This window comes from Megalopta genalis, chromosome 19, assembly GCF_051020955.1.
Source record: "Megalopta genalis isolate 19385.01 chromosome 19, iyMegGena1_principal, whole genome shotgun sequence".
Lineage (NCBI taxonomy): Eukaryota > Metazoa > Arthropoda > Insecta > Hymenoptera > Halictidae > Megalopta > Megalopta genalis.
This window is the reverse complement of record NC_135031.1, coordinates 1,026,320-1,052,109: the sequence shown is the minus strand read 5'-3', so window position 1 is coordinate 1,052,109 and position 25,790 is coordinate 1,026,320. Positions and strand designations below refer to the sequence as shown.

The following is a 25,790-nucleotide window of genomic DNA, read 5'->3' as shown; positions in this document are numbered from 1 at the left end:
AGGGAAGAAGACACAACCCTTGCCTAACTAATCACCTCGATGGCCAATCGTTAAACCGCGAACGTTGCTACGAACTCGCAACTTCATCAAATAAAATGTGAATCGCCGAACTGCAGGTTTTAGAATTTTCAAACTGGGACAAATATTTAATCGAGGATATTTCAAGGAGATACCTGAAATTTGTTTTCGATCGTTCTTCAACCAATATGTAGAAGATAATAGGTTCACGATTCACATTTTACATAAACAAATTTTGTTTCATTTGTAATGTTACATATTAACACTTCACTATCAGCGTTTATTGTGGCAAAATCTTCTATACTTATAAGTAGATAGCGGATCTTTATGCAAAATGAAAATTGTCTGCATTAATTGCAATAAGTGGGTCTTGCACAAATATTTATTTCTTCTCTCCATTAGGTCGTGTAATACGAAATTTCAGATGATTCGAAGAGAAAGACTAATTGGTTTTGTTTTAATTAAATGAACACATTTTTGCAAATGTTTTGTTTTTATAGGGTGTCGATACAAAATTTCTCGTTCAAAAAAGTCGCAAAAAAATTCCTTTGAATTTGTTTGCGATAAGAGACGACGACATTTCATATTACACAACCTAATATTAACTTTAACAAGATGTAAAAATATAATAACGTTCATAAATTATTTTAAAGTTTTGCCACGGAACCGTGAGTTTTGAGAATTCTTTCTCTCGAGAACTGTGAGACGCTATCTAAAAAATATTCTTACATTTAAATTTAAATTTATTTTACAGAATACCTTATAATTTTTGTATTTAAAAATATTAATCAAAATTTCACAGTCATGGTTGAACCCTCTAGGGTCTGCCGCCACAGTTAAAAACTTGAATGTACTTCAAACGAGATTGATCTCGTCCACATAATTAGAAGAGTTTGTAAAAGTCGTCGATCCAGGTGAACGGCCTGATAATTGCTCCCACTAATCAACAATCGCGAAGAAAGATCGTTTTAATAGCTCGAGGGCATTATCGGCGCAGTTTAGGGGTTCGGTCTGATCGGCGGAGCGCAAAACAAGGACCCACAAAGCGAACTGGCGAAGGAAGAGGCGCGTAACAGGTGCCAGACTGAAAAGAGATTCTTATTGCCGAGCAATCGATATTAATCAATGATGCGACGAGATGCAGCTGGCCCCTAACCATAAACGTCAGTCCCAGGAGTTGTAAATTCGTGGATTTATACCTTTCATCCGTCTTTAGCAAGGACTCCTTTTCTCCCTGCTACCGAATATATCCTTTCACCGTTCGCCGTTTCTTTTCGTCTACGTTGTAACGTTTACTCGTTATCCGTGTTTTTATTTTCCTACATAAATTCTACACCGCCTGAATATAAAGTGACGGAGCTTTATTTTCTAATTAAAGGCAGCATCACGGTTTTACGGCATCTCAAATTGGAATTATGTTACGAAAATTTAAACATTGATCCTTCTGTACTGTTCGAGTTGATTTAGTCACTTTTGGTTGTCCGGAAAGTTCGTGCCGATTTCTGATGATATTTTAACGGCAACATTTTTATATATTGATATATACATATACAGGATAGTTCATTTGAAACAAGACACCTGAACATCTCGCTTGTTTTTGATAATAGAAAAAAAAGTGTCAGACAAAGGTTGTTTAATTTCGAGGGACGCGTAATACGATGTCAATAATTTTTTTATAGGTGGAGGCATAGAGCATATATGAAGGTCAAACTTGGTTTTCTGTACGGGATGACCTAATTTTTTATTCACATTCTGATAAAGCCTTTCAAGACGAATACAATGACTTATAAATAAAGATCATTCAAGGTCGCAACATATGAACTACAATGAAAAACAAATTCTTCTATAAACTTGACATAACCTTGACATATAAAATAAGAATTACTTTATTATTTTGTATTTATTCTGTTACTTACGAATTAATTTAATTCCAACATTTTATGCACCTTACTATCGAGTATTAATGCAATTTTTCTTTTCAATTGAGTAATATCTTCGATTAAGTTTAATTTTGACACTGTGCATTGCAGAGACAGATAAAACAATTATCTTGTTGTATTCTAGACGGATAGTGAAAACCTTTCTCGATGTAGAACGTATACACATAGTCGTTTTGAAAAAAAATCGAGGAAGACCCGTGAGAAGTAGTTAGGTCAATCCACGGTCCATAAAAGCAGTTAGTTACATTCCACGTAGTAGCTTGCGGTGTAGAAGAAGACCCTAGCAGAAGGATATAGGCAACCCTAAAGGGATCCCTCTCTGATTTACGGGAAAAAAGGTGGGATAGGTATCTGGTTCGCTAGACGAAGGCTCTTTAAACTTCCCCGGTGACGAAGACCTAGTCTCTTGCAAAATAACAAAATTATTGTCTTAACTCCAATTATTAAATTGCCTTCAAACAAATTGCGGCATCTCGCACGCTTAGAACGCTTGTACACCAGACATTTTTAATTTAAGTTCATCATGCAATACGTCATTCGGAAGCATAATGGATCTGTTCTTTCTTCTGCATTCATACGATCTGGTAAACAGCAATGAAGAGGAAACAAATTCGTACAATAATTTTCGATGAATTTAAAATAGGACGTCGAGCAATAAAAACTGCACATAATAATAATCATGCAGTTGATCTTAAAACTACAACCAGCGACTGCACCGCAGAATATTGATTCAAATTATTTTATAGAAATAAACTACAAAATCATAACATCTAAACAGAAATCTATGACTTTCCCTTTAAATCATGTTCCTAACACTTTTCACATGCATTACAATCATCCTCATCTGTAAAAATTACACGCATCTAAATTCTCTCAAAAGTACTGCCAATACATGGTGCAACATACTCTTCCTATATTTGTATATTTATATTTATATTTACACTTCAATGTAATATTCTACATATGTTACCAGTTGAAAAAATATATTAAGCATAAAACTGAACAATAAAATTTATATAAAGTGTACAAACTTTGCATCATCTGTTTCAATACATTTTCGAAGCCTTCTTAAAAAATTATTAACGATTATCGCACGCTCGGCGATTCTAATTTTGTCCGACGCACTTCGTAAAGCTAGTTTCAACTCGTTCGTCGACTTAAATGATTGTCGGTGGATCTTCTACCTACATTAATCTTAATTCCTTTCCTTTACGCCCTCTCTACCTCCTTTTCTCCGTACCCGGTAGTCTGAACAATTTCGGAATTTTTCATTCCTCCCTTGTGCAATTCAATAATCGTAACCCGCTCTTTATCGCTTCTTTATTTTTAGGATGCAAGAATATAATAAACTCACATGAACCGAACCAACAGTTGTAAAAAAACATAAAGGATTCGAAAAAAGGAAAATTGATTTGGACACTGAGAGACCATTCCCAGAAAGGAAAGATGCGTTTTTCATAAAGGAACAGCATTTTCTCCGCACCCTGTAGACGAAACCAATGCACCTCGAAAACTATGCAACAGTAGGGTAACTCACCCTACTGAAAGTCTTCGTAACCTATAGTTAATTTCAAATTAAAGGATGTGGCGAAGCTACGCGCTGCACATTGGCTGTTCTAGCGTAAAGGGCATCGGGCAGACACTCGATACGAGATAAGAAGAATCTGTTGAGCATATCAAGCGCATATGAAGTTTCACGAGGCATTTTCAAGCGCCTCGCTGGCCGACTCGGGGAACCCGTTCTTCGGAACATCCTGTTACAAGTACAAGCTCGGGAACAGGTGGCGAGCCTAAATTCGAACCGTTAGATTAGAAAGCTAATCGAACATATCTCGACGTCGCGCGAGAGGACAGAAGTGTGTACGTGAGAGGGAAAGAAAGAGAGAGAGAGAGTAAGAGAGAGTGAGAGAGAGTGAGAGGGAAAGAGAGAAGGGAAGAGAGAGAGAGAGAGAGAGGGAGGGAGAGAGAGAAAGAGAGACGGAAAGAGAGAGATTCGGAAGGGATAATGAATTAGCGGACAACGTAATCGACGACTCGCTTGATACTTTTTAATTCGCTTCCTGCCAAGTGAACGTAATGGTAGGTCACGAAGAATACATAGCAAGCGAAATGGGTCAGTCGGAACACGCTCGGTGGGTACGTGATTCGGAGCGGTTGATAAATATTAATGAATAGCGGGAGTCCGGGCACCTGTTCGTGCGAAACTACTATTTACGGAATCGGTCAGCCGTGGAGCCTCTAATTTTCGGTGTTCTAACCACTTTATCCGAGCACTCGGTTCCCTCGGCTAAGCAGTCGCCACCGACTTCCCGCGGTTATAATTGCACGATTCGGGATTCTAGACCGCCGGCCGGAATATTACACCTCGTTGAGCCCCCGGACACCCATGGTTCCGTCGGGCAAGTTCGGTCGAGCAAATATCGCCGCGAAATCGCGCCGGTTGTCGCGCGTCGGGCTTCCGTGCTACGCTATCGTCGTGCGTGGGCGTAAATCGGATTATTACTGTTCCACGCGGCCCCGGCCGTTCGGCCTACCTGCTCCTAGGAGGCTGTATTCTCATCGGGACTTTTGTGTTAATAACGACGTGTCCTCGGACGATCAACGGACCCAATCGTTTTTCAATTTGTAAACAAAAAAGGACAATTTAAGAAGAGGAAATACGATTACTCCAGCTTCGCGCTTCGTTTTTAATTTTGTTTAAAAGATGAAGGACAATTAGGGAGAATTTACTGTATTGGCAGCTGCAAAGAATGTCATTTACTCGTAGACTAAACGACACGAGATGCAAGTGGATTCGGTTGCTTACTCCACTTAATCGCTTTTATATTTTTAGATTCAGGATCATTATTGGGTAAGTAAACAACGCAAGGGACCAGGAGAATCGGTTACCTGGTTCACCTAGTCACGTCTTCTGCCCAGCGCACAACTTAGCCAATAATGACTCAGAATCTGAAAAGTGAGAAGGATTCGCTGAAGCGTGGCGACCGATTCCCCTTGTTCCTCGTGGCGTTTAATTTGTCGATAAGTGCCATTGTTTTCAGCTTTCAATAGTACCCGCGGATCTTATTCGTGTTAGTGGTTAGTGGAATAGTGTTAGAATAGAACGGAAAAGTCCACTTCGCTTTGATAGTGCAAACACATCTTTATTATGCGATGTTACGGTCGATAAATCGACGCAGTCGATTTCATCGTTAATAAAAAATAGATAGCAACACTTATATTGGTTAGCCAAGGAAAAACTAAAGCGACGTGTCACACACACACACACACTACTGTTCGTTGCTCAGAAGTCCGCCGCGTCGTCTGACCTACACGCTCGTAGTCTCCACTTTTCTATGACCTCACGAAACCCACTTCTATTCATAAACGAGAAGCCCAGAAGCTAATCGACGGGAGGAGCAAGAGGTGGTCGGTCGTCCGCTTCATCTAATCACGTGTCTTGTTCAGCGCGTATCTTAGCCAATAATAAACAAAAGTCTGGAATCAAAGAAAATTGGAAGAGGCGTGTGTCAGGAGATGTTGTTTGTTTTTATTCGGCCGAACTCGTTTCGTGGAAATTCAGTGCGGCGACTAATTCGGGGAAAATAGAAACGGATTATTTCTGCCAATAAGGGAAACGCGTTTACCCTACTTCTGTGAGAGCGTTAAGATGGAATCGGTCCTACACTTTTCTCGACTGACTTCTTCTGAGCACCGGACAATAGACCACAATGTGCCATATGAGCCGTTTATTTTGAAAGTGGCATAAGTCACTTTACCGTAATGAAAAGTGGTGATTTTTTAATGTTTTATACGAAATTATTTATACTGAGAAAAATATCAGTATTCTGAGATAACAAATACAAATAAATCTTCTCGAAAGTTAGCATCCATATTTTTAAACGTGTTAAAACGCAAACCCTTAAATATATCGACTTAAAAACAAAGTGACTTATGCCATTTTCAAAATAAACGGCTCATATGTATCTTGATTTCAAGGAGGGCTTCAAAAATAAAATGTGGATGGACTTCGAAAACAAGAGAGAATATCAAGGCAAGGAAATATTATATCTGGGAGAATAATTCAGATTTGGAAGAATACAGTCTAATTATTATAATTCTAAAGAATCTCTAGGAAGACTGGCAATAATTCAGGATAACCATATTATCGTCCCTTACAATGCAGAAATAGACATGAAGTGATATTAAAATGAGGAAAGATTAACTATAAGCCTCCATATAGTATAGAATGGTATTTATTACATACGAATATTAAAACAATGAAGATGACAAATGACTACTGCAATATTAATGATATTAAGTTACAAAAGAGCATTAGCAGCGCTTAGACCAGTTTATGTAGGAAGTTAAAATAATTAATAAATATAATTTTTATGTTTGAAACATATAAGTCTATAGGCTTCAGAAACCTAACTTACCCAATAAAGAAAAAGAATGAGTAAAAAGCATTATTCAAAGGGAATTGATCTTCCTAAAAATAACATTGATATTTTTCTGTTGTTTCTCATCTGATTAAGTTCATTTCTATGTTATCTTGTAATTAAAATTGTGCTTTGCATTATTAGCGGCATTGTTATTTTTGTTACAACTGATTTACAAAATCCTTGTTTATCGCAATTTTAAGGTTAATTGATTTATATTGATTGGCTTATGAGCCATCCATATGCGCAACATTTAAATTTTAATAATATAAACAATTATACGAACAATGAGTATCACAATGATATTGGAATAACGAACGATTTAAATATTAGTAACGGGTGCGCGTTGCATATTCCATTAGTGATGTTTGATTTAATCAACGCTTAAGGGATTAATTGAGCTGTAGAATATATGTCGAATTTCCGTATTCATCGGAAAGAAAATCATGAAAACGAATTTGATAGGCTGAAATAAGTAATGCAATTTGAAATGATTATGATTAAAGTTCAAAATAAGTGATCGGAACATCAAGCAAAAATATCCTGAAAGTGAAAACGTGTAACATGCGGGTGTGTTTCTATGCAACCACAGAAATATCAACATTGCAATCGTTCTTCTGACAATTGAGTAATGCTATGCCCCACTTACGTCATACAACGACCGCCAGATGCACAGAAACAGCTTCGAGCTGATTTAACACTAGATTTACAATATAACCTGTTAAAATAGCGGATTCCAAACTTTTAATTTACAATTATTGATACTGCAAAGATACATTTATGAGAAATTTATCCCACAAATATGTTACTCTGGTCAAACATCGCAATAAAAATCACTAAAACTCCGAATAAATATGTTATTGTTACTTCCACAACTCGTTCCATACAACTTTTGTCTGAAGCATTTTTCTACAATAGAAATGGTTATCGATTAATTTAGATCGTAGATCTTGGTGGACCACTCTGTATATATGCAACGTTAGCAACAAGATATACAATCCCAATGTCATCGCTATGTCGAAATTCTTCCTCGAATGATTGAATCTAGCATTGGATTAAAACCAGCATGCACCGTTCCAAGCACTGCGCATCGCATAGTCTTCCATCACAGCCGAAAGGATCCGTGTTTGTTCCGTTTGCGCAAAAACCGCAGCTAGGACACGAGGCGCGGGAAGAAATCGCAAAAGTTCCTTGGAGGATAGGCGCGAGCGTGTACCGGATAGAAGATACAGAGGACCAATGGGAAAACGGGGGACAAAAAAGGATAAAAAGTGGTGGAGTGTTCGGCCTAGTCGGGCGCCGGAGCGGAGGATGGCTGATGCGTGTTCAACGGCGATAGAAACCGAAAAAAGTCGTAGGTGTTTCATCCTCGTAACCACCCTGTTCGGTGCAGCGGCGCATGGGAGCGTGCGCGTGACGAGGAGCGGCGAGAAGCGCGACGGAGAGGAGAAGCCGTAATCACGAGCAGGTACAAGGTACACGGCACCGCGTTGCGAGGATTAATGATTCGCGTCCGCGACGTCGTTACGAAGGGAGAAAGCATTTTCCATTTTTTCTCCTGGCCCGCGCCCTTGGGACTCCCTTTGTTGGCCGATGAGGACGCGGATTATGCGAGAGCAGCATAGTACGCTCGGCCCGATCGCGTCGGGAACCTGGGGACCGCCAGTTCATTTGCTAATCTAGGGATTCGATGAACTAAATAGTTAATTGACCCATCTGCAGCGGCGTACGAAATATTTAGCCACCTGATGTCGATCAGCGTGTGCTTTGGGCGAGACACGGTATTCCTTCCTTAAGTGGCTCAATTTCGGCAGTATCAGGTGACAGTTATGGTAGAGGTACTGGATTGAATAAGATTCTCACTTTGGATAATACTTATGCTAACGACATTGACTTCTTCGTTGATGATTTTAATCAATTTTAGGGGATATTCTAGTGTGAACTTTTGAAAAAATCAATTTTTCTTTATGTTTTCTTGACGAATATAGCTTCAACGATACGCCTACGAAACCTTAAGTCTGTATTGTTAAAATTAACAAAGTCACGGTGAGTATGATATTCAAAATATGAATGCCCGGTACTGAATTTTAATCCAAGAATATATACAGAGTGACCCAGAAGTTAACACCCGGAAAGGGGTGATTCCTGAGCTCATTTGAAGTAAACTTTTTCTTAGCGAAAATGCAATCTGCGACTTTGTTTACGAGTTATTAATGGAGAACAGTGACCAATGAGAGGCAAACTCACCCAACGAGCAGTGGAAGCCCAGTTCCGCTCATTGGCTCGACCGCCTGGCGTCAACTGATCTCGCCTCTCATTGGTCACTGTTTTTCGTTAATAACTCGTAAACAAAGCAGCGGATTGCATTTTCGCTAAGGAGAAGTATTAGTATTTAAATTATGTCAACAATTATGTCAATTATTTAAATTATGTCAACACTCAGAAAAGAGGGATACCCTATATGCATTATAATAAAAATAGCTTGAAGTCTAAAAAATTACAGCCACCTTGTCATCCTCATAAAGCAACATACGTCAGTATCTTCTAGTGCTCGATAGGTTTAGTATTAAAGAACTCTTGCTTTCAAACATAAAAATCATTTTCATATTTCCCGTTTTACGTTTCTATTATATGTAATTTTTAGGAATGGTCGAAACGAGCAATATAATAATTTCAAATTGAATTTATACTTCGGTACAATAATTTTGCTTATTTCTTAAATCCTTGGCTTAATGTTCCCACAGACTAGCAAATGACAACATCATGGCCATTGCTCGCACATCACGTGACCATCTTTAAACGTGCCCTTTAGGGTACTTGGTTCTGATTAGTTTCTCGATGTAACGGTAAATAAGACAGACGTTTAGGTAATCCCATTTAGGCGACCAGTACGGGATCGCGTACGTTGGATCGCCCTTGACAGAAATCTCCCGAAATTTCCGGGGAACGATATTCAGACGTCACCCGTTGGATTACCGGTGACACAATGCATCCGGATCTCGCTCGCTGTCACACGTGATTCGCGTGGGTACGTAGTAAACGCGTGATAGATGTCAAGGAGGAATAACACGCGGCGGTCCGCGCTGCCATCCCGATCGAAGGTTCAAAGCGGAGCGATCCAAGAATCCCCAGTGATCATTTCTCGCAAGTGTACGCGTGGTCGCAATAATGCTTGCCGACTAAGGCAACGGAAATAGAACACAGCCGACGACCTGCTTTGATATCCGCGACTTTCGTCAATACCGCATAACTGTCCAGGGAAAACAAGTTTTCCGCTGCGCCGGCTATTTGCGTCTCTTTGAACAGTGTTTTCCGAGGTGCAACGGCTCAAAAAACTGCTCATTCTGTCAGGCTATGGATTCATGCACGACGGTACCACGCCGACGCGATCTAGATTTCTTGTATTTTATTCCATGCAGTAATGACTAAGAACAGTTTATATTCGAGGCATCTGGATGTCTAGCTCATTTAGGTGAACAGCTCTAAAGGCTTTCATTCCAAATTAATCCTTACGCAGGTCTTATTCAGCTTTTTATGCCTATTCATTTCTTTGTAAATCATATTCAACTTTTTGTAAAAAAAATCAAACCTTTTACAAATTTTATTTACTTTTTTGTAAACGCGATATTCACGCATTTGCGAATCTAATTCAATTCCAATTTAAAAGTTGAATGTCATTTTATAAATAATTATTAAATATTCATGAAGGTTAATTATTTGTATTTAGTACTATTTTATAAAAATTGAATAAAGGACGGCCAATATTGATTTGTCAAAGGATTACTTTTATTTGCAAAAAGGTGAATTTGATTTACAAAAGGATTAATTTTGAGTAGAAAACCTGTACTAATGTTATAATAATATAAACGTTTTCTAATCATTATTTATCTCGAATGGACTCATGGTTATAGTGTTTAAAGATTTTAACAGTCGTTTAATTTTCGTTATAGGTTCAGATAAAAAAGTTAAGAAATCAGACTTTTTTTCTTTTTCTCTTTCCAAGTAATAGCAAAATTTTAAAAAGGCATTTCAATCATTATCTAGTAGATGAGTGCTTCTATCATCTAAAAAAAAATTCAGGACATGTAGTCCAGTTCTAAAAAAGATTCAAGCGGTGTCCACATATATTTGTCTCCGACTGTAGATTCCAATTTTGTAGTATACAATTTAAAGTTATTCGTGTAAAGTTTATCGAAAAGATTAACGTCGATCTGAAAGTAGTATGAGCGACGAATACAGTTACGGAAATAAACGAGTTTCAAATATGAAACGTAATCATAGACGTAGCATTAAGTTGTAAGAAATTGCGTCAACAAGGAAATTCCATCGATTAACTGGAAATCCAGAGCAACTTGAGAGCTTCTCGCCAGCAACGACTTCTTGTATCAACCAATTACAGCCCTCGAACATGATGCATCGTTGTAATAGATATAACACTCTCATTAACAAGCCGTCCGGCGAGCATATGGTAAAGATTTCCGTGCAGCACTCTCGCGCTGAATAAGCTCGTTTGTTCGATAAACAGTGCGAGTAACTTGAAAGCGTTCGATCAACGCTTGGCCGGCCTATTAATTAAAAGCGGCCGAGTCTCACTTCGTTAAGTGCATCCGATGCATCACGAAGGCGCGAGAAAAAAGGGGGCCGCGATCCGAGACTAAAAAGGACATGACGCAAGTCACCGAGAAAACCGCTCCGCTTGTGTATTCGACAACTGTACTGTCGATTTTTACAAGAACATACGGCGATTGTTTACAGAACGGTACGTGTCATCGATTTCAGCGGCCTTCAAATATCTTTCCATGGTCAATATTCTGAACAACTTGTGCAATACTATAATAGTATAGCTTTATAGTATAGTAGAGTATAGTATAGTGTATATATATATACTATATACACTATATACACTATATATACACTATATACACTATATATATACTATATATTACTATACTATAGTATAGTATAGTATAGTATAGTATTCGTTGACAGTTACAAGTATAGGAAGAACTGACCAATTCCTTGCATTGCGATTTCTTTCACAGTTACATTTGTTAACACTTCCTCGATCTTAACTCCTTGCCTTAGAATTTATTTTCAAAGAAACATGCGTGTGCAGAAAATTGAATTTAGCGCAACTCTATGCGAGGAGTTATCATAAAATGAAACTAAAATATTTCTGTTTTTATTTGATATATTTACATAAATGTGGACAGATTAATGAAGTAAAGCTGATATTAAATAAAAATTGAAAAATATCATTTTTGAGTTACAATGAAATTAAGAAAAAAAATTCTTAACATGACTGAAATTATTGTGAATAAAATGTACAAACTATTTGAATTCCTTTTTAGTGTTGTTCATTTTCAAATAATTTAATAGAACTATAATGACACAATTTCATACAGAAAAATGCAAGAGAATGTCTAAATATCGTAATAATTTATTCTTTAATAGTTAGAAGAAATTGATATGATCTTTAAATATTTAAATAAGCAGCGGATATCGGATGCCGTCATATTCGAATTTGGCACAGAAAATGTTTGCGAGCTAGACTCTTCATTTCTACGTGCGGGACAAGGGGGGTTGTCCAGTGCGAATGATTAAAAAAAATCGAATTTTTTACATTATTTTCAAGAATATAGGTTCAAAAATACCTCTACACAACAAAAAATTGTCTAGTTCTATCAGGGAAATTATTAACCCTTAGCACCCGGAATGCGCTCTTTTAATTATAAATCCGAAATAGTTTTCCTGACCTACTTAACGCATGGAATTGAGTCTTCCGACTTCTCAAACAGTTACACTTTCAACAGTTTCATAAATATAGACAGATTTCGTAAAAATCATTTGCAACGTGATACAACAATTTTTAGTGACACATCAGCGTCACCGCTCGATTTGCAAAGGGTTAAGAACCAAGAAGTGTCAATCAACGTAGCTGTTAAAGAAATCGTAATGCAAGGGGTTAAAGACTGGCTACTGCCATCAAAGATAGGAAAGACATCTTAAATAATCAAATCACGCTGTTCACTCGACATATTTGTAGACAGAAGGGAAACAGTACCGCAATGTATGCGCTGATGATGTAAATACTGCGTACACAATGCGACTACTGCGGTTATCGACACGAAGCTTAACCCTTTCGCTCCGAACGACGGATATATCCGTCATCCATATGAACACTCGCGGAGCCGAACGCCGGATATATCCGACATCCACATGATCGCCCTCTGGGGACGAACGTCGGATATATCCGACATGCTGGTAAAATCGCGACCTAATTTTTGGACTGCACCGCCTCTTGTTACTATTGCGTGAATCTTTTGACGAAACAAACAAACGACAGTCCGAAATAAACGACACACCATTCAAGTTATATTTGTTCTACCTGCATTTCCCATTATTATTGTGTTACATGTCATAAAGGGATAGAAAATCGAAAGTACTAACTTTAGGACTAATTATTATGTATTATGTTTTGTATTATGAATATTATGTTTTATTTTATTACTGTATATTATATATTATTTCTTCACTTTTTCCATTGTTAATGAAACTTTTTTTACCTATTAAATAACTTTATACCTTATGCAGAAATTATAACTATATTGTTTTAAAGAAAAATCCCTTTTCTTCCCAAATACACTATCCACGCGTAATGTGCACAATTTCGGCGGGTGGTTCCGTTCAGGAGGGGCGCTACGGCGGACTGAACCGCCGTAGCGAAAGGGTTAAACGTTATGGTACGCAGAAAAATTGATGGACTCCGGTATCTTCCTGATGGCCCAGGTGGTATCGACGAAGAACGGAAGCTCAAAATCCGGGAACAATTTCTCCATGCCTCACTCTCTCCCTCTCTCTCTCTCTCTCTCTCTCTCTCTCTCTCTCTCTCTCTCTCTCTCTCTTTCTGGCTTTGTGGGATCTCGGTACGGGAATGGGAAGATCGCAGGGTGGCTGCAGTCGGAATAGGGAACGGGTCCGCTCGATTATACGCATCCACGTTTGAAATGCAATAGAGGCGGTTGTGTATGGGTATAAGGACGAATGTATTACCGCTCGGGCTGTTCTCCATATATGATACAGTCGGCGCTCGGTGTGTTACCTTTAATGATAAAGCCGTTGTTGTACGTGCTGGCTGCTAGCGCTGCATATGTTAAACAACGATGCATTACCATATCCGTCGAGGCTTGTCGGTGTGTTCTATTCCCGATGCGAACGCATCAAACGCGAGTGCGACGAGGACGGAGCAGGATAGAGGACAGAGAGGAGATAGATAGATGGAGAGAGCAAGAGAGAGAGAGAGAGAGAGAGACAGAGGGAGAAGAGAGGTGGGAGTCTTAAGGGCATAGCCTGGCCATGAGGAGCGCGGTGAACGAGTAATTGAGAATCCGGCTGATCTGGAAAGCGCGGATCGACGGATCGTCTCTGGGTTCGTACGGATGATCCTCGGCAACATCGTGGTAATCTGGTAAACGAGAAATAGAATGGCAAGCGGCGTGCTTCGCGCAGGGAAATCTTCGGACGCGTGATCGGAGCCGCGGCTACTTATTTATGGGCATGCATTGGCTGCGAGAACACCGAGACCGTCGATGCCTGATGGAGAACGGGCTTCTAAGTCGGCACATGTATTTTCGGTAATGATAGCCTCGCTCGCTCGCGGGATGAAGCGGCGCGTAATGAACCACGAGTGAAACTGTATACAAGTAATTTCGGACGATCATATATTGGATGCGAGCTTGATAGCGCTGTTTGCGAGATTAAACCACGAACGGTGTACCGATCCTACACAAATTTATCGGCTTTCGTGACTTCGAACAATGCGAAATTCTGATATCGTCTTACAATCGAGATGAACCCGTTCCGGTAATAATTATATGCGAAAGCTTGTGTACACCTTGAGCGATACAATGACCTTGGAGTACAGAGTACATGAAAGTATCCTAACGCGACCACTTCGAATTATCCGAAAATTGTCGATTATGTGAAGAAACAGTTGCAACTAAAATTAGTAATCTTACTTCTCGAAAAACCTTTGGTTTTTTAAATTGGATATCCCACGTTTTTGAAAGAATTTTGATCAAACCCTGTGCGAAAAGTACCAGCTCTTAAGTATTAAATAGCGTTTAAATTTAATAGTTAATATAGTCTTGGTCAAATAAGCATCCTTTCAATTACCTTCATACGCTGTTAAATCGCGATGAACACTTCATGCATAATCTGCGAGATATGAATCGTTATTAACTTTTTCTAAATCGAAACATGATATTTGCTGATGTCGAGTTATGTAAATTCTTCTATGCTTGTATAAATATTTAGAATCGAGAAGAGTTAATAAAGAATGTATTCAATTTTAAAGGTATATCTATTATACTTCTAATAAAAGCGTTTTCAATCGGAAGTCGTGATTTAAAAAAATAATAAACCTCGTTTGCTATATCTCTACGTAACAGTACCAGTCACACGATCGAACTTCCGCCAAATCGTACATAGCACACGTTGTTATACCCACAACCGAATGAAATTCGATAGACATGCACGCAAAGCTACAGAGAAGCAACCCGCAAAGTCATTAAGCTTCCTCCGATACATTCGCAGAATCGATATACAGTATCTCCTCGATGGCAACATGCGGTAGGCTGATACTCGGAATAGCATTCGAACAGTATACTTTAGATAGCGAGCTCGTCCAAGACGGCAGGTTACAGTTTGTTGCAACAGCGTTCAAACTAAGCTTATTGCTGATCATTGCAACCAGACCGCGGCTTCACGTGTTTGCGATTCCATCGAGTATTTCTGGTGGCAATCCGCCGCGCCGTGAACCTTGAAGCTCGCTTGACCTTGGAATTTATGCATCGAATTGCCGTGTGATTTCCTATCGAAGTATTGGGTGCTGATATTCTCCATGCAACGGCAAAACACCGAGTAAAACGATTTACGACCGCTGATCTTCGGGGAAACTTTACCGACGCTTTACTGCAACTGCTGACAAGATTGCAGAGGACTTTAGACGCAACTCGGAGTCGTACTCTTTCATTGGTCCACCATTATCCCTGCCACCTTAGCGATACTCGAGGTTCGCACTCAGGCTACTCGGCGTTTTTAACGAAATGAACGCTGTGCAACGAAGCAAACCTTTCGACTGCATCCCGTTGGAAGTGGAGAAATTCATAAAGCTGTTATTTCTGCGCAAATATTCGTCCTACTCTGCACGTCTTATATACTCTAAACTAGTAATCCAATGGAAGCTGGTTTTGTATTTACATTATTTAACAAAGAAAACAGCACAGCGTGCAATAAAAAACGCTTTTGAATCGAATTTTCTCTTACTAAACTGATGGAACCACAGTTGTGGTTTATTATAGTTGCACTTATTGTAGAAGTAATAAAAATAACAAAAAATATGCGTAACGATTAGGTAACAGTGAATATTTTTATATTGACTTATAGTCTTTTACGAATACACACGGTGAGGAGCAAAACCGAGTCAACACATTTGAAACGGTATAACTTTTTTTAAAATTGGTCTAAATGACTTGAATTTTCCTGTAAATGTTAGAGGGACTAGATGTCACTGCATAATGACTAAAATACTTTTTTTTTTAATTTTGCTATTACTTGGGATAAAAGGAATATAAAAATACTCTCGCTGTTTCACTTTTTTATCTGAGCCTAGAATGAAAATTTAAAAAATGGATTCGACACTTCTCGGTAACTTATACGCATGCTGAAAATTTCATCGAAATCGGTTAGCCTGCTTTGCGATTTTTACCGAAAATACAGTACATTCTGTAATAAAACAAAACTTTTCTATTTCCCAAGGATCATTCCCAAGGTTTATCTTGTCCCAATTCCGGGAAACAAGAAAAATGAAGAAAAGGAAGATACCGAATAAGAAAAACGATCGTGTTCGGTTATACGGCGCTTCGGATGGCTCTTATCAGCGGCCAGTAGAGCCTCGTTTATTCAGTGATTTATTCTCGCTGGCAGTAAAACGGTCACGAGATAATCGAGATTCAGGATCGAGGCTCGAGACTTCCGGTACGCGTACTTGTTGCCACAATCTGCGAGCGCCGTGCCTCCTGGACATACCTGAGCGGCAATACGTCGTCGGTACGTGACGATTATTTCTGCGTGTCCCGCGCGCGCGCACGATTTCCTGATGTCGGCGCGGAATGCAAATCCCCGACGACCGGCCCAAGGAACGCGACCAATTAATATTAACGACAGCGTGGCACCGAGGAGCCGATACAGCCACGATTTCACCTGCCATTAAACGATCTAATCGGGGCTCGTGCTGGTGTGCAGCCTTTTCGGATCACGCGTCGATACTGACGTCCACATCGTTTCTGACGCGGTACGTGTCGTGGGAGTCAATCAACGGCCTGCGACCGCTAATTCCTCGCTCGTCTATGATCATGTTTGCTCGTTCGCTGGACGCGACGCGCTGCGAGCCTGATAAATATGGACAACGACCCTGCTGTTGGACACACTGGCCCGTCCGCAAGCGTTTCGACGCTTGTCACCACACCGCGGATCTTTATACGGATACAAATTTCATCAATTAACCCCGGGCACTCGGAGCTGCTTCAACCTTCGTGTCAATAACCGGCTGACTGACCACTTTTTCGCATAGTCTCGTTCGAAAAGCTCACGATATTTATCCTTATTTCTTCACCACGATGATTAAAACCTCCATTTCTTCGATACAACCGATCCTGGCAAGAAGCAGTCGATTAAACGAACTCGGTGTCTAGCAATATAATTGTGCGAATCCTTGTGCGAAATGAAATAAAAATTAATTTGCTCTTTTAATCATTTGAATGAGTCAACAAAGATGCAACAGTATTTTTAAATACTTCCAGTAGCTTCGCAATTTTTTATTCCACCATATTATAATTACATAAATACTTAAATTTAATATTATACATTAATAGATAAGTTTAATACTAAATACATAAATTAATTACATATATATAATATATATAATATAATATATATAATATAATATATAATATAAATAAATATAATATATATAATAATATCACATATTTGACAAGTCTAACGTGTATCTGATGATACACGAAATAAGAAAAAGAAGTAAAATAGAAAGTTTTACGAAATTAAATATCAAAAGCACTATGTAGATAATCTCATAAAAATTGACGTGCAGAAATTTTGTATTAAACGAATGGACAGCTAAACGAAGATCTACCAGATGCAAAGTCGGAGAACGTAGTTTCGAGAGAAACACGATTATAGTTTGAAGATGACGTTTATTTGGCACGAAGTGTAGTCATTTTCAGTATTATAACTTCGTCATTATATTGAAGTTCGTGAAATGCTTTTACCACGGTAGGTATTTCGCATCCAGGAAGCTCAAAAAAGAAGCAAAATTACAGATTTTTGTTCTCCTATAAGCCGACAAGGTTGCACTATCCGTTAACTTCAAGAAATATTGAAATGCTATTATCTAGATTTCCAAGAAGTACAAAACTTTTGGCTACATTCGTTGTTAAATGCGACGGATCTGAAATTTGATATCAAGGGTATGATATTTCCTATAATATCTATAATTATTTATTTGTTTTTGTGTTGCTGGAAAAGAGAACTCGTTGAACGACACAAGAATTTGCTATGTAATTCGCATTTTTTCGAAACTGGTGTATGAAAAACGTGAACCTACGTAAACATACGCTATGCGATTATTACATAGCAGGATTCAACATATATTCGTGATTGCATGAAACAGGAAAACAATGAGTGCAATCCCGTTATAGGTCGCTCGTAACCATTAACTGCAGTTGATGCGGCAGTAGGCTATTAAAAGTAATCTCTTGTGAGAAATACCACTATTCGACGATCAATTTCTCTTCGCGGAAAACACACTGCTTCATAATTTCGATAATGATTACTTTTATTACCATCGATGGAAGTATACTAATAATATCGACACCTGCGGAAGTCGGGATATAAAACGATTGATTTTAATCAACAAATACGATTATTTTCAGAACTACTTGTTATTTGAAAAAAACTATTACTTTGGGAATACATGAATGTACACTCGCAGAGTATTCGATTTAGAATAGGTTAAAAGATAACAATATTATTGCAACAATTTATATTTTGCAACATCCGCAACATTAAAATGAAAATATCTGCCAGAATAATTCTTTTTCGACATTAATGCATTTTCTAATACATTTTTATTCAGATATCCGGGATTCATTGAATTGTGTATAAAGAATTATATGACACCATTAAGAGAATAAAGATGACCATCGTGTCTCTACCATGCGTCGACATACAAACAAAATAGTCAAACTGAATTATGTCGTCTTGCAATAGGAACAGTTTCGTATGAAACATTTCTTCGAACAATGAACAGCCCTGGAGATAATCGCATTTATTGATTCAAATCGGACATCCGGTATATATCAAATTATATCAGTGATTTTTATTAATATTCGAAAGCAAGTGGTTTTAGTGCCGATCTCCGAGAATATCTCTCACTAAAAATAGAGCCTCGCAGCAGAGTATGAAACACCTAATTCTGAATCCTCTTCGGACTATCATCGTGCCAGTAATAGCTGTTGATAAACTCGCAGTGAAACAGTAATGCTGTTTGGAAGCTCGCCGATTAACTCACCGACGGTTTTATTGAGCAGATATTAATTACGCGGAGCGGTATTAATAGCCACGTAGACGAAAACTTGTAATCCCGGAATCGCGTCTCTAAATGGACGACCGGAAGCTTAAGAGTTTTTCAGCCCCCTTCCCACACTCCCGAAAAGTTTTCTCATATCCGAAGCCACTGGCGATAAAGAGCGTTGGCAAATCTTCTTAATTGTTACCGCAAGAATCTTTGTATTAAAAGACTCAGACTTTCCGCACACTTAATGCATTGTCTAAAATTCCACCAGTAAATAACAGTCGGCTCTACGAAAGAGCTGCTTAAGGCGAGCGGAAAACTTTTTTTCAATCGGAGCTTTCTATGTCTCAATCGTAGAGGCTATATAGTATTAATCTCTTGGAAAAGATAACGCGATAGTTAACTGAATTACGTAATTATACACTATTGGACGAAATGATGAGACGCCTCGAAAGTTACCATGATTAATGTTGCTTTTATGGTAAACAAGATAGCATGCGAAACGAGGCCGTTTAGTTGTTCGCGATATATTCGACAATTGAGCTGTTTATTTTGAAAGTGACATAAGTAATGAAAAGTGGTGATTTTTTAATGTTTATACGAAATTATTTATACTGAGAAAAATATCAGTATCCTGAGATAACAAATACAAGTAAATCTTCTCGAAAGTTAGCATCCATATTTTTAAACGTGTTAAAACGCAAACCCTATATCGACTTAAAAACAAAGTGACTTATGTCACTTTCAAAATAAACGGCTCAATTGAAACAATAATACAATTTTCAATTTAAACGAGAATAATAGAATTTCGATCGAACAAAATTGTTAGACACTAACAATGTCCTATTATAAATGTTAAAGAGTGAGGGAACTGTCCTTCAATCTTCTAACTCGTTCATTCAGTAAGATAAAGGTTTATTATAATTGTTCTCGATATTCACACACACAGTTGGATGACTTGATGATTGTGCAAGCGGTATGATTTTGGGCTTATTTGGGCAGTTGTTTATGAATTTTCTTACACATATTTTTAATGATATTTTATCTTGATTCGTCGATGTTCTTATTGCAACCCAATTAAACACACAATCAAGAAATCAGCACTCTTATTTTAATCTTCGTTTTGGTATCATTATGGGACCCCAAGGAATTAATTCCTTCAACTTTAAGCGCTTTGCTCTCTCTCTCTCTCTCTCTCTCTCTCTTTCTCTCTCTCTCTCTCTCTCTCTTTCTCTCTCTCTCTCTTTCTCTCTCTCTCTCTTTCTCTCTCTCTCTCTCTCTTTCTCTCTCTCTCTCTCTCTCTTTCTCTCTCTCTCTCTCTCTCTCATTCTCTCTTATTCTCTCTCTGACGTGTTATATCGCCTTGCCGATACTGTTTGTTCAAGGTCACACACGAGATATCTCGCGACATAATGCCGCTTGTGCGATGCCACGGACGTGTTATCTCGCGGCGCAATACCGTTCGTGCGGTGCCACAGACGAGTAAATACGCTTTAATTCGAGGGCTTTAATTCGAAAAAGTTTGGTTCCATTAGCACAACACAGACGCAAGCTAAGTGGCCACAGGCGGAGCAAAAACAGAAGCGCGTGTTTACTCATCTGCGGCACCGCACGAACGGTATTGCGTCGTGGGTTAACACGTCCGTGGCATCGAACTAGCGGCATTACATCGCGAAATATCTCGTCTTTGACCTTATACGTACAGTATCGGTGTCGCGACATAACACGTCCATGGGAGCGAAGCGGTCAAAAAGATTGTGGAAATAATACTTTCAGTCATTGAGTAATGCACATTCACTTGTTTCTCATCAATGAAGAGGATATTCGCCGTTGAGATTCGTTACTGCTAATGATACGTTACTAATTATGATACGGTAAATTCCACAGCAGAAACGTGGAGTTCTTGAAAGTACAGTTGGCAGAAACTCGATTATCCGGTCTATTAAAAGGAACGTAAGTCTTCAGATTGAATTTTTATTCGTTTGTATGACAGATAGTGTTGCATATGGATCACCTTAGCTGAAAATATCTACATATGTAACGTATTGAGATAATAAAGAATTTAGATATCTGGGGTCTGGATAATCGAGGCTCCACCGTATCGTTATATTAAAACTGCAGATTTTTATGCAAAATGAAAATGTTCTGCATCTGTTACAAATACATAGGAATCACTGTGGAATTTCTTTCTTTAATAATTTGAGTAGGACGAAAGTAATACATTGATAAACTGAAAGTATTATTGTTTTTCAGGTTTTGCACTTTGAATTAATCCTTTTGTAAATCATATCCACGTTTCTGCACACTAAATTAATGCTTTTGTACATCACATTCACTTTTTCGAAGAAGAAATTAACTCTTTTGCAGGTCTTACTGATTCACCGATAGCGATAATGAGATTCACATATCTGTAATAATTTCTAACAAAATTCATATTAAATTTAAAAATTCCATGTCACTTTATAAATAATTCCTGAAGATTTCTGAAGTCAAACTATTTGAAATGAAATTTGTATTATTTCATAAATAAGTATATAAATTCGTAGCGAATCAAAAAATTGAAAAAAAGACAGCCAATTTTTATCTGCGAAAGTGTTCATTTCATTTGTGGAAAGGTGATTTTTATTTGCAAAAGGCTGAAAGAAACCTGGAAAAAGGTGAATATAATCAAAGATGTGCAAAAGGTGAATATCGTCTACAAAAGGATTAATTTTATGTAAAAAAAAACCGTAATTTCGTGATGTATTACGGTTTTTATGTAGCGGTTTCCAATATCGAAGTCTCGTGACAGAACGCATTGTCTATAATAGAGGTTCTAAAGCAAGTCACTTTGCGATCGGAACCTGTCGCGCCACAACGGAACAAAAAATCAGTCGCGGCACGCTCTAAGCGGCATCGTATGAATATTTATATTTTTCTAGTTCCGCCTATCGCTTATCACCAACGTGTTCCAATTGCAGTTATGTTAATTAAAATCAGCCGAAGCCGCAGATGGCGAGGCCGCAAAGCTCTCGCACTGCCACGGATTACGCGCATCCTTAATCACCGGAAGCCTGCACACGGGGAGCCATGACGTCGCGCACACCAGAAACATCTACACACGCGATAGACATTAATACCGACTTATAAGTCCGATTTTATTTTGCGGTCCGTGTACGGTTACGGGAATCTCGGAACTCGCTCGGATTAATCTACCATTTTACATACACGCGGAAAATTAATAGATTGAGACTTTTGTCGGGCGTGCTCGGCCAAGAGGCAATTCGACCGAAACCGAAATCTTTATTCTTATGTCAATTAAATTTTTGCATTAAAACACTGTTACTTCGATCTCTTCATTTTTCGTAATGTTGTTTAATATAAAGGAACTATCGCGGTCCGTCAAATCGTGTTCTGAGAAATGAGAAAGTAGTAGCGTACTTCTCTGCGAAAATAATTTATAATTTCTATCTTAATTCCTTTACCGGGCATAATATTAGTCCAGAATTTTGTTAATTTCTTTTTATGCTCGAGATCTGAGAAACTGTTGTTTATTTCTCTTGGAAGGTGACTGGTAAAAATAGAGACCGACTTCGGACTTTGCAGTCAACGAAAAATTTGATCGGGGAATGATTTTCTACTTCCTGAAGGAATACAGAATTATTTATCCAGGAAGCAATGGGAAATGTGTTAAATGTAAACCTAAACCTTGAAATATCGTCGTCTGTGATATTCGGCAATGATTCGATATATTCTTTTCTGTAAGGCGATTTATCAGTAAAATAATCATTCTAAATAATAGAAGGTAAGTTCTTCACACTCTAGTGTCAAGTATATAGTGAGAATAGTTAACCTATACACCAACATTACGTTCGTTATAAGGAATAATTTTTAAACGTTTGTCTAAAAGATAATATTGTTCTTCAATAGTAAATTCTAAGATATTTTTTTCTGTATTCTGCATTCTATTGTTATCCTATGCCTACGTCATACGACGAAGTTTTTGCTTACAGGACTTTCTGCGACGATGGCAATGAAGAATAAATACATTTAAAAAAAAAGTTTATTTGTCAAATCTGTATTACGTGAGAAGATCAAAATATTTATAGTCTACCGCTTGAAAAATCTAATTCTCCCAGCTCTGAATAATCGTCGTTGTTTATTCGAAGCATCCCCGGCACTGATAGGCTGGTTAACAGTCGCAGCGAGACCGCGATGGCCGCTCAATGACATTTAAATAAAACGTTTTTCCTTTCACCGGGAAAACACGATTGCCTTGGAAAGGAAAGTCCATTTAGCAAAGGGTTAATTCGCTCGTTAGCATCGCGCTTGGCCCGTCCTTCTCGCGCGGACTCTTTAATTGCCGACGGTACGTTCTAGCAACGGGCCGGCTCTCCTTTCCAGGAAATTGTGACATTCTCGATGCGATGCCGCGTCGCGATTCCGTATCTTTTCCCTTTCCTTGTTGCACGCGCCCTCCGGCTTAATGCCGGTCAACCGTTCGCCGCAATTTGCGTGTGTCACAACCCTCCGCCATTAATTACTCTCTTCCGCGTTCACCCCGGATTGTAGCCGCGAGCGTATCATGCGCTTCTTCTTTCCCCTCTCCTCCTTCGAGGACACGGCCGCCCTACTCCGACGATGATTCTACGCAACCATACTGCCCCCGGTTACTTGTTTGCAACCGCTGAATATTCTATTTATTCGTTCCTCGATCTCTCAAACCATAAATTGCTTTATAATAGCCTTACGTTTCTGAGCAACATTTGACCCACCTGCGGTGTTTTCGAAACTATACACCAACGCCGTTTGTCAACTTAAAAAATCGCGATAACGTATTATTTTTATATATAACGATTAATGTAAAAATGCAAAAGCAATTTTACTCCAATGAGATGACAATTAAAAGATCTATTACAGTAGAATTTCGATAACTCGAGAGTTTGTATGAGACAAAAATTTGCCTAATTCTTTTCCGCTCAGCTGTGAAAACGTCTACAGCTCGAGATAAAACTTTCGTAACACGAACGATTTATCGTGTTGTTTCAAATTACAATATATTTGCGGAGCCTATCAACTTTATTCCCGTAATTAAATATTAAAACATATTTTAAAAAATTTCATTTATAACAACAAAAATTAATTACGTAACTTGTTTCTTGTTCAAACGTACAAATGCGAATGAAATAATTAAATATAATATAAAAAATATAATTATAATATAATACATAATATAATATAAATAATAATTAAATATAATTTAATTTAATAATTAAAATATTATTAAATAGCAAATAATTAAATGAGATAAAGTATTCTGAACTGGAACATCAGAGTTGATTTCAAAATTATTTTTTTCGATAGAATCCAACGGGTCAATCCGAATAAGAAGTTATCAGAATCGAAACGGTTCTAGTCATCGCAACCACGAAGAAAATTGTACGACAATGACTTAAAGAATGCACTGTGAACTATATCATTCTAGACAACTCGGTGATTCCATGAATAAAACCGATGTCATCATCGTTGGAGAATCTCTCAACGGAGCGAGTCTATTCCGCCCGAATCAATTAGTACTAATTTTTCGAGGGCCGTTTTTGCCACAGACTCATTAGGGAACTGGTCGATAGGGGCGTGTGAACACCGAGACGAAAGCAAGAGGCCACGGTTGTTTTCGCTGTAAGCACCTCGAATTCCTCCGAGCTTGCTAGAACCCGAAGACAGCTGTTGTCCGGGCTTTTATTGGTTGTTAAATTCCCGCAGCGCGTCACGTCCGGTCATGATTTGTCAATGCACCGATAAAAGAAGTCGAGGGACTCCTAGGTTGAAGATCACGGGCCTGATAAGGGCCCCCATCTTCGAAAATATTCTATTCCCCCGGTTTATACGCAGGAATGCCAGAAATCCACGTGCGGACGTGGTGGCTCGTAAAATTCACCGGGCCGTTCGGCTCGAAGACCAAGTTCGTTTACGAGGATCCCGTTAGCGTTCGATTCCATCGTCAGCGTGTTTTCTGACCGACGACCAGGAATGTTGCGCGACCGTTTGATAGCGTGGTCGTGCGCTATAAAACAGTTCGTTCTTATCCGCGCTGCGCGCAGCCAATCTGCATCGGGATCTTTACGTTGCGGAATTTTTACCAGATCGCCCAGTTTTTCAAGTGTCCAATGATAAGACGCTTCGATACGCTGTAATTTGCTCGAGAACGTTTCCCAGGATTAAACAGACAAATCGCAGACGTGTGTATATCAAGAATCGATGATCCGCTACATGATTTCATACGTTCCAGGAAATCTTCAAAGGCTCTAACAGAATATACATAAAAACTATGTCATCCTATTTAATCCTCTCCTGTTACACTGGGCAAAAATGTCCCACATTTTTTTCGAAAACGTGAGAATGAGATTAACAATTAATTTAATATTCAAATAATAATCAAATTTTGATTGCATGAAATCGAAACAAATCCAGTATTATTATTTTTACAGAGCAATAAAAATCAATTACTCGGAACTTTCAATGTTAAATTATTACCATTATTAATTTTACGATTGTAATGAAAATTTCATCACCTAAATGAATTTAGCTTTGTTATTTTTCAATAGCAAAATAGATCAGTTATACGTAACAGTTCGATAGTTCTAATGTTAAATAAGAATTTGCAAAATTTGTAAAATTTATCTGCTGTCGATCGCGGCCAGTATTAACAGTGAAATTCTAAGACTTTTGAAGAAAAAAAAAATGGTAACTCAAAAATTTCACCTATATTGGACGCAAAGG

The 25,790-nt window shown here is 38.3% G+C and overlaps 1 protein-coding gene across 1 annotated transcript in view; it reads right to left on the bottom strand.

Moving 5' to 3' along the window:
* The window catches only part of MESR6 (misexpression suppressor of ras 6), a 657,659-nt gene extending 640,951 nt beyond the window's left edge, over positions 1 to 16,708 (bottom strand). The window contains exon 1 of the mRNA XM_076527384.1: positions 16,469 to 16,708. The gene's annotated coding sequence lies outside the window, so the exon portion shown is untranslated. The remainder of the gene's footprint in view (positions 1 to 16,468) is intronic.
* Positions 16,709 to 25,790: the final 9,082 nt, after the last annotated feature.